Raw genomic sequence first — 11343 nt, forward strand, 5'->3', positions numbered from 1 at the left:
AGAAGTAGGGCAGACAACCAGGGCGCCGGTGTAAGAGCTGTAGGGGAGAGAAGGGCGTGACTTAGACCAGGACAGTAACTGGAGAAGGGACAAGAAGGGCTCAGGTTCTGGAAATGTCTGGAAGGTAGAGCTAATAGGATTTGCTAAGGCATTCCACCTGGCCTTGAGAGAAGGAAAGGAAGCTGATGAAGAGACACAAGGATTCAGGCCTGACCAGCTGGGGGGCTGGAGTTGTCAGGAGCTGAGACGTGGAAGAGGAGGGAGAGCAGGTTTGAAGCAGAAGATCAAGCCTGGGTTTAGACAGTTGTCTGGGTAAGTGGATTTGTGGAAGATAGTACCTAATTTTAGGTAAGCTAAAGCGTATAAAATGGGTAACTTGTTTTAAAAAAAGATTCTTCCCAAGTAGCCATGAATCAAAGCTAAACTTACTAATGTGAGCACAAAGCAAATTTTCAAAACAAGTTTGCATTTTTGGTGGGCAGGACTCCGAGTGGGGCCAGGAATGACAACACTTAAAATCAATTATTGAAATAAGCTGAACTTAGAACGAGACCCCAGAATAACAGCAATACAGGATGGCAAGTGGATATGTATATTTTTTTAAGATTTTATTTATTCATTTGACAGAGAGAAATCACAAGTAGACAGAGAGGCAGACAGAGAGAGAGAGAGAGGGAAGCAGGCTCCCGGCTGAGCAGAGAGCCCGATGCAGGACTCGATCCCAGGACCCTGAGATCATGACCTGAGCCAAAGGCAGTGGCTTAACCCACTGAGCCACCCAGGCGCCCCGGTAAGTGGATATTTTTAAGTTTAACGAAGCATGTGAAATCACACTGCTCTTATCAAAAAGAGTAAAATGGGGGCACCTGGGTGACTCAGTTGTTAAGCATCTTCCTTCGGCTCAGGTCATGATCCCAGGGTCCTGGGATCGAGCCTCGCATCGGGCTCCCTGCTCAGCGGGAAGCCTGCTTCTCCCTCTTCCATTCCCCCTGCTTGTGTTCTTTCTCTCGCTGTGTCTCACTCTGTCAAATAAATAAAAAAAATCTTTCTTTTAAAAAAAAGAGTAAAATTGTTTTATTATATAATTTAAATATAATAAAAATATAATTTATTATTAGACAAATAAATTTATATCATCTTTAATCCAACCCCATAAAATGCCCATTGTTAATATCTGTTCTAGCATGTAAACAGTAATATATTCATAAAGTAGTATATGTATATAACTTATAAATAAAGATACATAAATGGCAGGGGGAACATGCTCGAAAAAATCACCAGGTGTGGAGATCAGAGAAGTTTGCAGTTGCAAAACAACAAAAGCAAAAAATACACCAGCGGGACCACATCAAACTAAAAAGCTGCTCAGCAAAGGAAACCATCAACAAAATGAAAGGGCGACTATGGAATGAGAGAAAATAGTAGCACACCACAAATCTGATAAGGGTTTATATCTAAAATGTACAAGGAACTCACACAGTAAGAAACCAAATATGCCAATTAAAAAAGGATCCAAAGAGACTTTTTCCCCAAAGAAGACATACAAATGGCCAACAGGCATGTGAGAGGGTGCTCGACGTGACTAACCAGCAGCGGAATGCAGACAAAAACCGCAAAGAGCTATCACTTCACACCTGTTAGGATGGTTATAATTAAAAAGACAAGAGACGATAAAGGCTGGTGAGGACGTGGAGGAGAGGGAAGCCCTGTGCACTGCTGGTGGGAATGCCAGCTGGTGCAGCCCCTCTGGAGAACAGTATGGAGGTTCCTCAAGAAATTAAAAATAAAGCTACCCTGGGATCCAGCAATCCCACTTCTGGGTTTTTATCCAAAGGAAATGAACTCACTATCTTGAAGAGATATCTACACTGCATGGTCATTGCGGTCTTATTCACATAGTCAAGTCATGGAAACAACCTAAGTGTCTGTTGATGGATGAGTGGAAAAAGAAAATATGATTGGGGCACCTGGGTGGCTCAGTGGGTTAAAGCCTCTGCCTTCGGCTCAGGTCATGATCCCAGGGTCCTGGGATGGAGCCCCGTGTCGGGTTCTCTGCTCAGCAGGGAGCCTGCTTCCCTTCCTCTTTCTCTGCCTGCCTCTCTGCCTACTTGTGATCTCTGTCTGTCAAATGAATAAATAAAATATTAAAAAAAAAGAAAATATGATTGTGTGTGTGTATATATATATAATTATATTGTATATATATTATACTTATATTGTATGTATATATGTATATGTGTGTATATATACACATACAAATTGGGGAGATATATATGTATATATATGTATGCATTATATATATAAATATAAGTATAATATATATTATATATTAAGTGAATGCATTATATGTAATAATTGAATGATATTATTCAGCCTTAAAAAATAAGGAACTCCCTGCCATTTCCAGATTCATAGGGATGAATGTGGAGGGCGTGATGCTCGATGAAATAAGCCAGATGGAGAAAGGCAGATACTGCCTGGGATCACTTACGTAGAGAATCTAGAAAGAAAGAAAGAAAGAAAGAAAGAAAGAAAGAAAGAAAGAAAGAAAGAAAGAAAGAAAGAAAGTAAGTCGAACTCACAGAAGCAGAGGTAGAACGGTGGTTCCTTGGGGCTGGGTAGAGATAGGGGAAAGTGAGGTGGGGGGAGATTAGCAAAAGGTTTGTGATAACAAAAGAACCAAAAAAGGAAAAATTTGGAGGCCTCTATAGACTACAAAGCTAATTGCAGCGGAAAAGCCCTTGCCTGTGCTACCATCTGCTCCCTTTTCCAACCAAGGGGTGGTGTGGACGGAGCAGTGGAGGTTCAGACACTCTGCTGGGTACCCAGCTCACCCAGTGTGGATCAAGCGCACCCAGAAACTTCGTCCAGGACGTATAAGTGATAGCGTGTCACCTAATAGACCATCTCGCAGCTTCTAAAAAGAGATCAATTTGGATTGAGGTAGAAAGATGTCCAAGGTGCAGTTAGTGGAAAAAGCAAATGGTAGGGGGGCCTGGGTGGCTCAGCCAATTAAGTGTCTGCCTTCTGCTCAGGTCATGATCTCAAGATCTGGGATCGAGCCCCACATCAGGCTTCCTGCTGAGTGGGGAGTCTGCTTCTCCCACTCCTTCTCCCCCTCCTTGTGCTCTCTCTTCCTCTCTGTCAAGTAAACAAATAAAAAATAAGTGAATGGTAGAAGAGTGTGCAGTATCAAATAAACATAGATACGTGGTTCTATATTCATAGAAAACTTCTGGTAGCAGTGTTTACCTCTAGGAAGTGCTCCTGGACAAAGCAACCCTCTTTTAATTTACTTTTTAATGTAGTAGTCTAAATTTTTTAAAATTATAAACATGTTCAATTTTTTGAACTAATTCTAAAACATTCTAAAATTTTTGAACTAATTCTAAAACATTCAGGCTTTTTGAAATTCCTTCTTTGATTTTTTTAATGAGGAAATACATAGCATTTTGTATTGAGACGGCCATGACAATGTTGATTCAAACGGTGTAAGGCTGGAAATAGATGTGCAGCATTAAGGGAATGGTTAAGTAAATAATGGAAAATTGACTGTAATATAATGCAGTCTTTTAAAAAATCAATATTCTGAGAATTTTAGCCAGATGGGAAAGGCTGGCAATATATGAAGTGAAAAAAAAAAAAAAAGAAAAAACACAAGATCTATGAAATTCAGTATTAATATCAACAATGTTAAAAATATGTAGAAAAAAAAAAAACCTGGAAGAAAATATCCCCAACTGGCTACAGTGATTGCCTCTGATAGTGAGTGAGATGATGGGGGATTTTTCTCTTTCTGGACCTGTGTATTTTCATCTTCTTTTCCATTTTTGTGCAACGAGCATGCATAATTTTGTAATGTGAACAAAAAGAAAGTAAAATACTGCGAAAACCATTATATGCCTTCCTGGCATGAGTCAGGAGCTGAATTTTCATGTTTAAATTAGTTTCAGAAACACAGGAGTGGTTTCTAGGCAACCTGCTTGGGAAATCGCGCTCCTTTCCATTGTTGCTGGAGTGTGCGTGAGCGTCTCAAAGAAAATGTAAGAGATGAACCCTTGCGAAAGCGGACTCCTGCTAAGGAAAAACAAGCTTTGCCACTCCGTTTTGGTCACAGAGACTTGAGTTATCGTGACCCCAGAGGCACAGAGGGACCCGAGTTTTGTGGGCTTGTGTGGGTGCACGTGTGCGTGTTGGCAAATGAGTGATTGATTTGGATGAGAACTGCCATAGGTGGTAGAGCACATTAGTTATTCAAGTCTCTGCCTGTGGTGTGAGAAACTGGGATAGGGGGTGGGTTTGTGGGGGAGACACTGGAAGCCAAACCAGTAACCCCAGGTGGATGGCTTTCCTGAGAATCCGGGGCTGAGAATTCAGACAGGGACAAGGCTTTACAAGACGGATGGCAGCTCAGGATGTGAAAAGATTGCCTCATCATCGTGTGAACCATTTACTATCATTATAGACAATCCTGCTGAGCCAAAGGGCTTTAATCAGAGGAAACACTGAAAAATGGAATCGGGGCTAAGAAACCCTTGGCCCAGCCTGATGGGCCGTGGAGGATGGGATGAGTTAAGAATGCTTTTTAGCCTCAAGGGAGCCATGTTCTTTACCAAGAGACTGGAGAAGGTACAGAAGGTACTCTTTCCAGCTCGCAGTGTGTGTTTTGTGGACCCTGGCTTCGCTTTTCGGCAGGATTGGCAGATAGAAAGGGTCCGAGCTCAGCTTCTTGCTCCTGGGCCCCCTCGTGGTTGTCTCTGCAATTACAAAAGTTAAGCAAGCAGGTAAATGGCAGGCATTTGGGATAATGATAGCCTTTGACGAAGGGTTACTGCCTTTGACCTTGGCAACCCTGAGACTTTGTCAAAGCACAAGGGTGGGGGGAGGGGATGGCTGCAAATCAGGCCTCAGGAAGCAAAGCCCCGGCTCATCATAGAGGGTGGGGCAGGAGGGCAGGAATCTTCCCAAGTGGATGGTAATGAGCTGCTTCGGTCTCCACACCTTTTTTTTTTTTCCCCCTGTCTCCACCCTTCTGTACCCATATCCTGCATTCCACTTAGTAATAGTCCACTGGGTCTGGTCAACCCTCCTTTAAGGGACAGACACCTGAAGGGGAACAGAAGACGGAGACTAATACTTACCGACCCTCCTCTTGTGGTAGCTCTTGAAGCAAAACTCGTCTCTTTTCATCTTCCTACCTAGGCCTTAGCACACATGTTTGTGCTAAACATTTGCAGTCTCGAATGGTGTATGGAGGCCACGAGAAGACTGAGGTGCAGAGAGGTTAAGGAATGCCTGAGATCGCTAGCTTGTAAGTAGCAAAACAGAAACTTAAACCCCAAATTGGAAGAATCTATTCTTTCTACCAAGATGCTCCCCACTCCCATCCCATGCTCTCTAGCTCCAGGGGCTTGCCGGCCCAACCTGTCTGGGGAGATCCTCTCTCTGCCCTTTGAGTCAGTCTGCCCTGGGGGCCAACGTCTTCTCCCTTCTCTGAACTTCTCCTTTGGCAGTGAGTCAGCCCTCTGAGGCATATTCTTCTTGTATTACTTGTTTAACTCTTGTTTATTTATTTATTATTCAGCTTTTCTTAGTAATTTGTCTTTTTTTTTCCTCCATAGACACCTTGAAGAAAGGAACAATGAATTAATTTTCCCATAAACTCTTTACCCAGCATTTTAGTAAATATTTGCAGGAAGACTAAATTAAGTAGCAGAGTCCGGGTCCGAGTTTTCCTCCCCCGGTCTGTTTGTATTAGGAAAATAGCAAACGGTTTTTATTTTAATGATTTCATTTATTTATTAGAGACCGAGAGAAAGAGAGAGAGAGAGAGAAACCCCGCTCACGAGTGCCGGGGTGGGGGTGGTGGGGGTGGAGGTGGGGGGGTTGGGAGAGGGAGACGCAGACTCCCTGCCCAGCACAGGGCTGGATCCCATGACCTTGAGATCATGACCTGAGCCAAAGGCAGACACTTCACCAACTGAGCCACGCAGGCACCCGAGTAGCAAACGATTTTAGTTTTTTATCCAAAAATATTTATAATCATCAAAAATAGTTGTGACTTTTCCCCTTTGCCAAAGGGCTTGCTGCCCAAGATAAGTTAAATCTGGATCTCTCTCCGGGAGTGAAGGGTCTTGAGCACTCGCGTGGCTTTGCTGCAACTGCACTGCATCGGGGTCGAAGGTGGAGTCTAAGCCCACTTGGCTCCTTCCCTTCTCCCTGGAATCTGCAGGCTCCCAGGCCAAACCCAGCTCACCCCTTCGGAAACAGGGTTCCGTTCTGACAAGCCGGAACACTGCTGGAGCTGGGAACGAATAGAAGCTTCTCTGCCAGGTGTATTTACATCCGGGTTTCATCTTCCTCTTAAGAGAGCCTCGCTGGCGCAGGTACCTGCGTGGGAAGGTGAAGACGCAAAGCGCTCAGCTCCTGCCATCCTTTCACAGAGGACATGGGGCCGGGCTGTTCCTCCAGGGAAGCGGACCACCGCTGCCTGGGGAAGTGCAGCATGGGGGCAGGAGGTGAGCAGGGCCCTCAGAAGAACTCCTGACAGGCTCTTGCCACTACGATCATGTATTTCATGAGCAATTATTGGACACCTCTTGTATGCCAGGCACTCGGAATGCCAAGACCAGTAGAGCTTTGGGGAGGTATTCAGTCTGGTTGGGGGGAACAACCACGTAAGCAGTTAAAGAATAGGATAGGCGCTGTAATAGAAGCATGTAGGAGAGACCTCAAGAACACAGAGGAGGAGGTCCAGACGTCTGCCCCAGGGGTGGAAAAAAGCTTCATGGATTAGGCAACTCTCAAAAGCAGTCTTGAAAAAGAAGCAATTGTTCCCTGGTTGGGCAAGGCAGGTTGAGTACTCTAGGCTGAGGGAATAAGGTATAAAACAGGAGGGGGGGCGGTGCTGCCAGTCCTCTGGGGGTAAAGCTCCAAGAGGAAGGCGGGTCTGAGAATATGAAGGGCTGTGTCTCAGAGTGGAGCTCCAGCCTCTGGAGGATGAGGTAACATGGAAGGATTTCAGATGGGCTGGAGATTGTGTCACAGTCAGATGTCAAAAGATCTATGTAATTACAATGTGGAGGAGGGACTGGAAGAGGAAGTGGTTGAGGAGTAGGGCCATATGGCCTTAGGAGGTGAGTTCCCATGAAGCCTGGTGATAGATGGGGGGCGGGGGTGGTTTGTGAGGGCAGTCTAGGCCAGATCCCAGTTTGGGCATGGGGAGATGGGAATGTTGGTTCCATTCACCCAAATCAGGAACACGTGGGAGAGCTGGGGAAGGTCAGGGAGCAGGTAGGTTAAATTGTGACCATGTCTAAAGGGCATGTGGGACATCCCAGCAGAACAGTCTAGCAAGTGCTTGGTATGTGGGAGTCTGTGCTCAGGAAAGATGTTGGATTCTGATGGAAGAAGGCTGGATCAGGCTTCTCTCTCTGTAGACATTCAATAAACATTGTTTTGAGTAGCTAATTAATGATTACAGGGCCTTGGGAAAACAGAATGATGTTGCAGTGTAAATGTGCATGCTCTTACAGTAATGGACTGATGGTTCCAGAAAAGCTCAAGCTAAATAACACTAATTTTTTCCTGCTATAAATAAATCTTCAGCAGTCGGGGTTTTCAATTACACAGTGAAAAGCAAGGCAGCAGGGGAAATGAGGAAGGGGAGTATATGGAAAGCGTAGCCTGCCTGCAGAGTGAAAACGTGAGCAAGTTGCAGCCCAAATGGATAAGGTACTAATCTGATCCAGTGGAAAGGAGATGAAAGTCTAATATTCTGGGTTCGAGTCCTGGTTCCTCAACTGACTCGTTATGTATCTATTGTATTAATAGATGCGTAGTAAATGTTCACTGCCTCCTTTTAGAGGTACACTCGTGTTTTAAACTCAGAACGACCTCCTGGTAGGTCCTTTTTGATGCTTTCTTTGCAAATGAATCAACCAAGCACAGGGAATTTAAGTGACTTACCCAAGTCCACTCAGCTGAAAAATGGCAGCTCTAAGATTCGAACCCAGACAGTCTGGGCCCAGAATCCTTTTAGAAGCAATTAACTGCTATACTCTTCTTCCTCTCCGGGTAAAAAAGTTAGGAAATTTCACTGTGCTGAGCCTTTGATTTCTTATTAGTGCATGGATTTTTGTGAAGGGCACGTAGCATAATTTATATTAGGCCTTAATTATACGTATGTACATTCATTGTGTTCTCCCCTAATTAGCCCTTCAAGGAAGCAGTGTTTAAAGATTTGTCCCAAATCCCCCTTTTAGGGAAAGCTTTGGGAGTTCCTGTAATTATGTGACTTTGTGTTTGCAGATCACAGCAGACTATCTGAACAGAATTATTACTTAGCATTAGAGATCCCTGTTTATGGAATTCTGCATAATACTACTAATCATGGGCTCATGAGGAAGAGAGTCCTTACTTCTATCCCAGATCTGCCACTTGGATATGTTGCTTAAAACTCTCCATGCTGGGACGGCTGGGTGGCTCAGTTGGTTGAGGGTATGACTCTTGATTTGAGCTCAAGTCATGATCTCAGGGTTGTCAGATCGAGCTCCACATCGGGCTCTGCTCTCAGTTTGGAGTCTGCCTGAGATCCTCTCTCCCTTTGCCTCTGCCGCCCCCCTGCCTTCATGCTCTCTCTTTAAAATGAATAAATAGGGGTGCCTGGGTGGCTCAGTGGGTTAAAGCCTCTGCCTTCGGCTCAGGTCATGATCCCAGGGTCCTGGGATCGAGCCCTGCATCGGGCTCTCTGCTCAGCGGGGAGCCTGCTTCCTCCTCTCTCTCTGCCTGCCTCTCTGTCTACTTGTGATCTCTGTCTGTCAAATGAATAAATAAAATCTTTAAATAAAAAAATGAAAAAATAAAATCTTAAAAACAACAACAACAACCAAAAACCTTTCCATGCCTGCCTCCTCATCTGTACACGAGATGATAGTAATAACTTTGTGAGGCTATAAGGGTACAGTGGTAAGGAGTTCATAATCCAGGGTAAGAGTCACTGAGTTTAATACAAACAGGCGTATGAAAATTGGGGGAGGTGCATTCTAGGAAAAAGGAACTGTGGAAGGCTTGCTGGCAGGGAACTTGGAGCATGTGATAGATGACAAAAAGGTCAATGAGACCATCTCATAAACTTATTAAGCAACTAGCATTTTTTCACACCTTCAAAGTCAGCATTTCTCTCTTTATGTAGTGCATATATAACTAATAAAGCAAAACTTGGGGGCGCCTCGGTGGTTCAGTGGGTTAAGTGTCTGACTCTTGGTTTCAGCTCGGGTCACAATCCCAGGGCCCTGAGATTGAGTCCCGCGTTGGGCTCCCTGCTCAGCAAGGAGTCTGCTTCTCCTTGTCCTTCTGCCCCTCCTCCCACTTGTACTCTCTCTCTCTTGCTCACTCTCTCTCAAATAAATAAAATTAAAATAACTAACTAACTAAATAAATAAGGAGCAAAACTTATGTTTTTAAGGAAATAATTTTCTCCAAATATTTAAGTGTTGATCACAAGCCTAAATCAAGTTCTTCTATCCATTTAACTAAAATCACAACAGGAACACACTAGATATTCTTAAATGAATCCAGTGTCTTAAAAACCTGATAAAACACACATGAGTTTTGCAATGATTACAGCAATTACTGGGCAAAATTTATTTTTACACAGTAAAAATCCATTTACATGGATTTAAGGTTGTTTGTTCATCATCTCCATTGTTATCCATATTTTATTTTACTATTTTTTTTAAAGATTTTATTTCTTTATTTGACAGAGAGAGAGATATCACAAGTAGGCAGAGAGGCAGGCAGAGAGGGAGAGAGGAGGAAGCAGGCTCCCTGCCGAGCAGAGAGCCAATGCGAGGCTCGATCCCAGGACCCCGGGATCATGACCTGAGCTGAAGGCAGAGGCTTAACCCACTGAGCCACCCAGGCGCCCTGTTATCCATATTTTAATTCTTGTTTTATTTTGTACTTTCCCGGGATCCCTATTTCTATAATTTATGGTCACAATAATCATACACGTCATACACACACACACACACACACACACACACACACACACGGGCGCATGCCCCTTGCCCCCCGCCAAAATTCAGACTAGCTAAAGTTGCAGATTCTGCTATTAAATGATTGATTCTTGGTGGGGAAACCCAACCTAGCAATTCAAGCCTGCACAATTGTCTCTAGGTTGAGCCTTTTAAAAAATAATCAAGTCTCATTTCTGATGTCACAGGGATTTTAAGTTCCTTTTACATTCAAATAGATTTTGAGTTTTAGAAACCAGAAACATATATTCCTTTAAAGTTCCCACAATCTCTACTCACCATCCCACCATTCAGCCGTTACTATACACTGATCTGGTCTGTCAGTTTAACTGGCCATACTTTATCTGTATCTCATTTTCATTATAGAATCATCTAGAGCCTTGCTACTCAAAGTGTGGTTCAGGAACCAAAGCGTATCAACACCTCTTGGTATGAAGATCTCAGCTTCACTTCAGACAAGCTAACTCAGAACCTGCATTTTAACAAGAGATCCACCCACCCGTGATTTGACTGCACTTTAAAGGTAAGAAGCACTAATATGAAGATTTCATTGCCCTGAGGCTGTCAATCCCTTTTCAGTGAGTGTAATTAATTTATCATCTCAGAACCCACTTTTTCTTCTTCTTTCCTTACAGGTTTTTACTTACAGTATTTTAGCTGCAAGGATTTTTCTGCTACACTGACCAAGAGAAGAGGGCCTGGGACTGAATCTGAGAAATCCAACATGGAAGAAGGGGATAGATGAGGACGAGCTGCCCAGAAAGCTAGGAGAAAACCGGGTGGGCTTGACTCACGGAAGCCCAGAGCAATGACCTTTTAAGGACATAATATTTGTCAGTTTCTCTTATCACGCTGACAAGCATGTAACGAGAGCCCTCCATAAAGATTAGCCATTGTTCCTGCCGTGGGTAGTAGTAGTAATTTAAGTTTTTTTTTTCTTTAAAGGTTTTTTGTTTATTTACTTGAGAGAGAAAGAGAACGAGCAGGGGAGGGGCAGAGAGAGAGGGAGAAGCAGACTCCCTGCAGAGCAAGGAGCCCGATGGGGGTCTTGATCCCTGGACCCTGAGATCATGACCTGAGCTGAAGGCAGACCCTTAACCCATGGAGCCACCCTGGTACCCCTAGGAGTAGCAGTAATTTACAAATGAAGAACGGATGCTGTCTTGGATAAGCTGGAACAACTCAAGGAATATCATTGCAGAGTTTTCCACAAGAGCCATTTTCCTGATCTCTCTTGGGTATTGAATGAAGAAGGGCTAATTTGGAGGATGACCTCAGTAAAAAATAAGGTCAGAGGAAACAGTCT

The 11343-nt window shown here is 43.9% G+C and overlaps 1 long non-coding RNA gene across 3 annotated transcripts; it reads left to right on the forward strand.

Moving 5' to 3' along the window:
• Nucleotides 1-6404: 6404 nt before the first annotated feature.
• On the forward strand, nt 6405-10926 carry LOC125094357 (uncharacterized). 3 transcript variants are annotated; one of them, XR_007125479.1, is made up of 3 exons: nt 6405-6518; nt 10404-10560; nt 10673-10926. It is a non-coding gene; the product is annotated as an uncharacterized LOC125094357 (long non-coding RNA). The 3 variants fall into 3 exon arrangements; XR_007125478.1 differs by lacking the exon at nt 6405-6518 and adding an exon at nt 6897-7004; XR_007125480.1 differs by lacking the exon at nt 6405-6518 and adding an exon at nt 7207-7293.
• Nucleotides 10927-11343: the final 417 nt, after the last annotated feature.

This window comes from Lutra lutra, chromosome 2 (assembly GCF_902655055.1).
Source record: "Lutra lutra chromosome 2, mLutLut1.2, whole genome shotgun sequence".
Classification (NCBI taxonomy): Eukaryota; Metazoa; Chordata; class Mammalia; order Carnivora; family Mustelidae; genus Lutra; species Lutra lutra.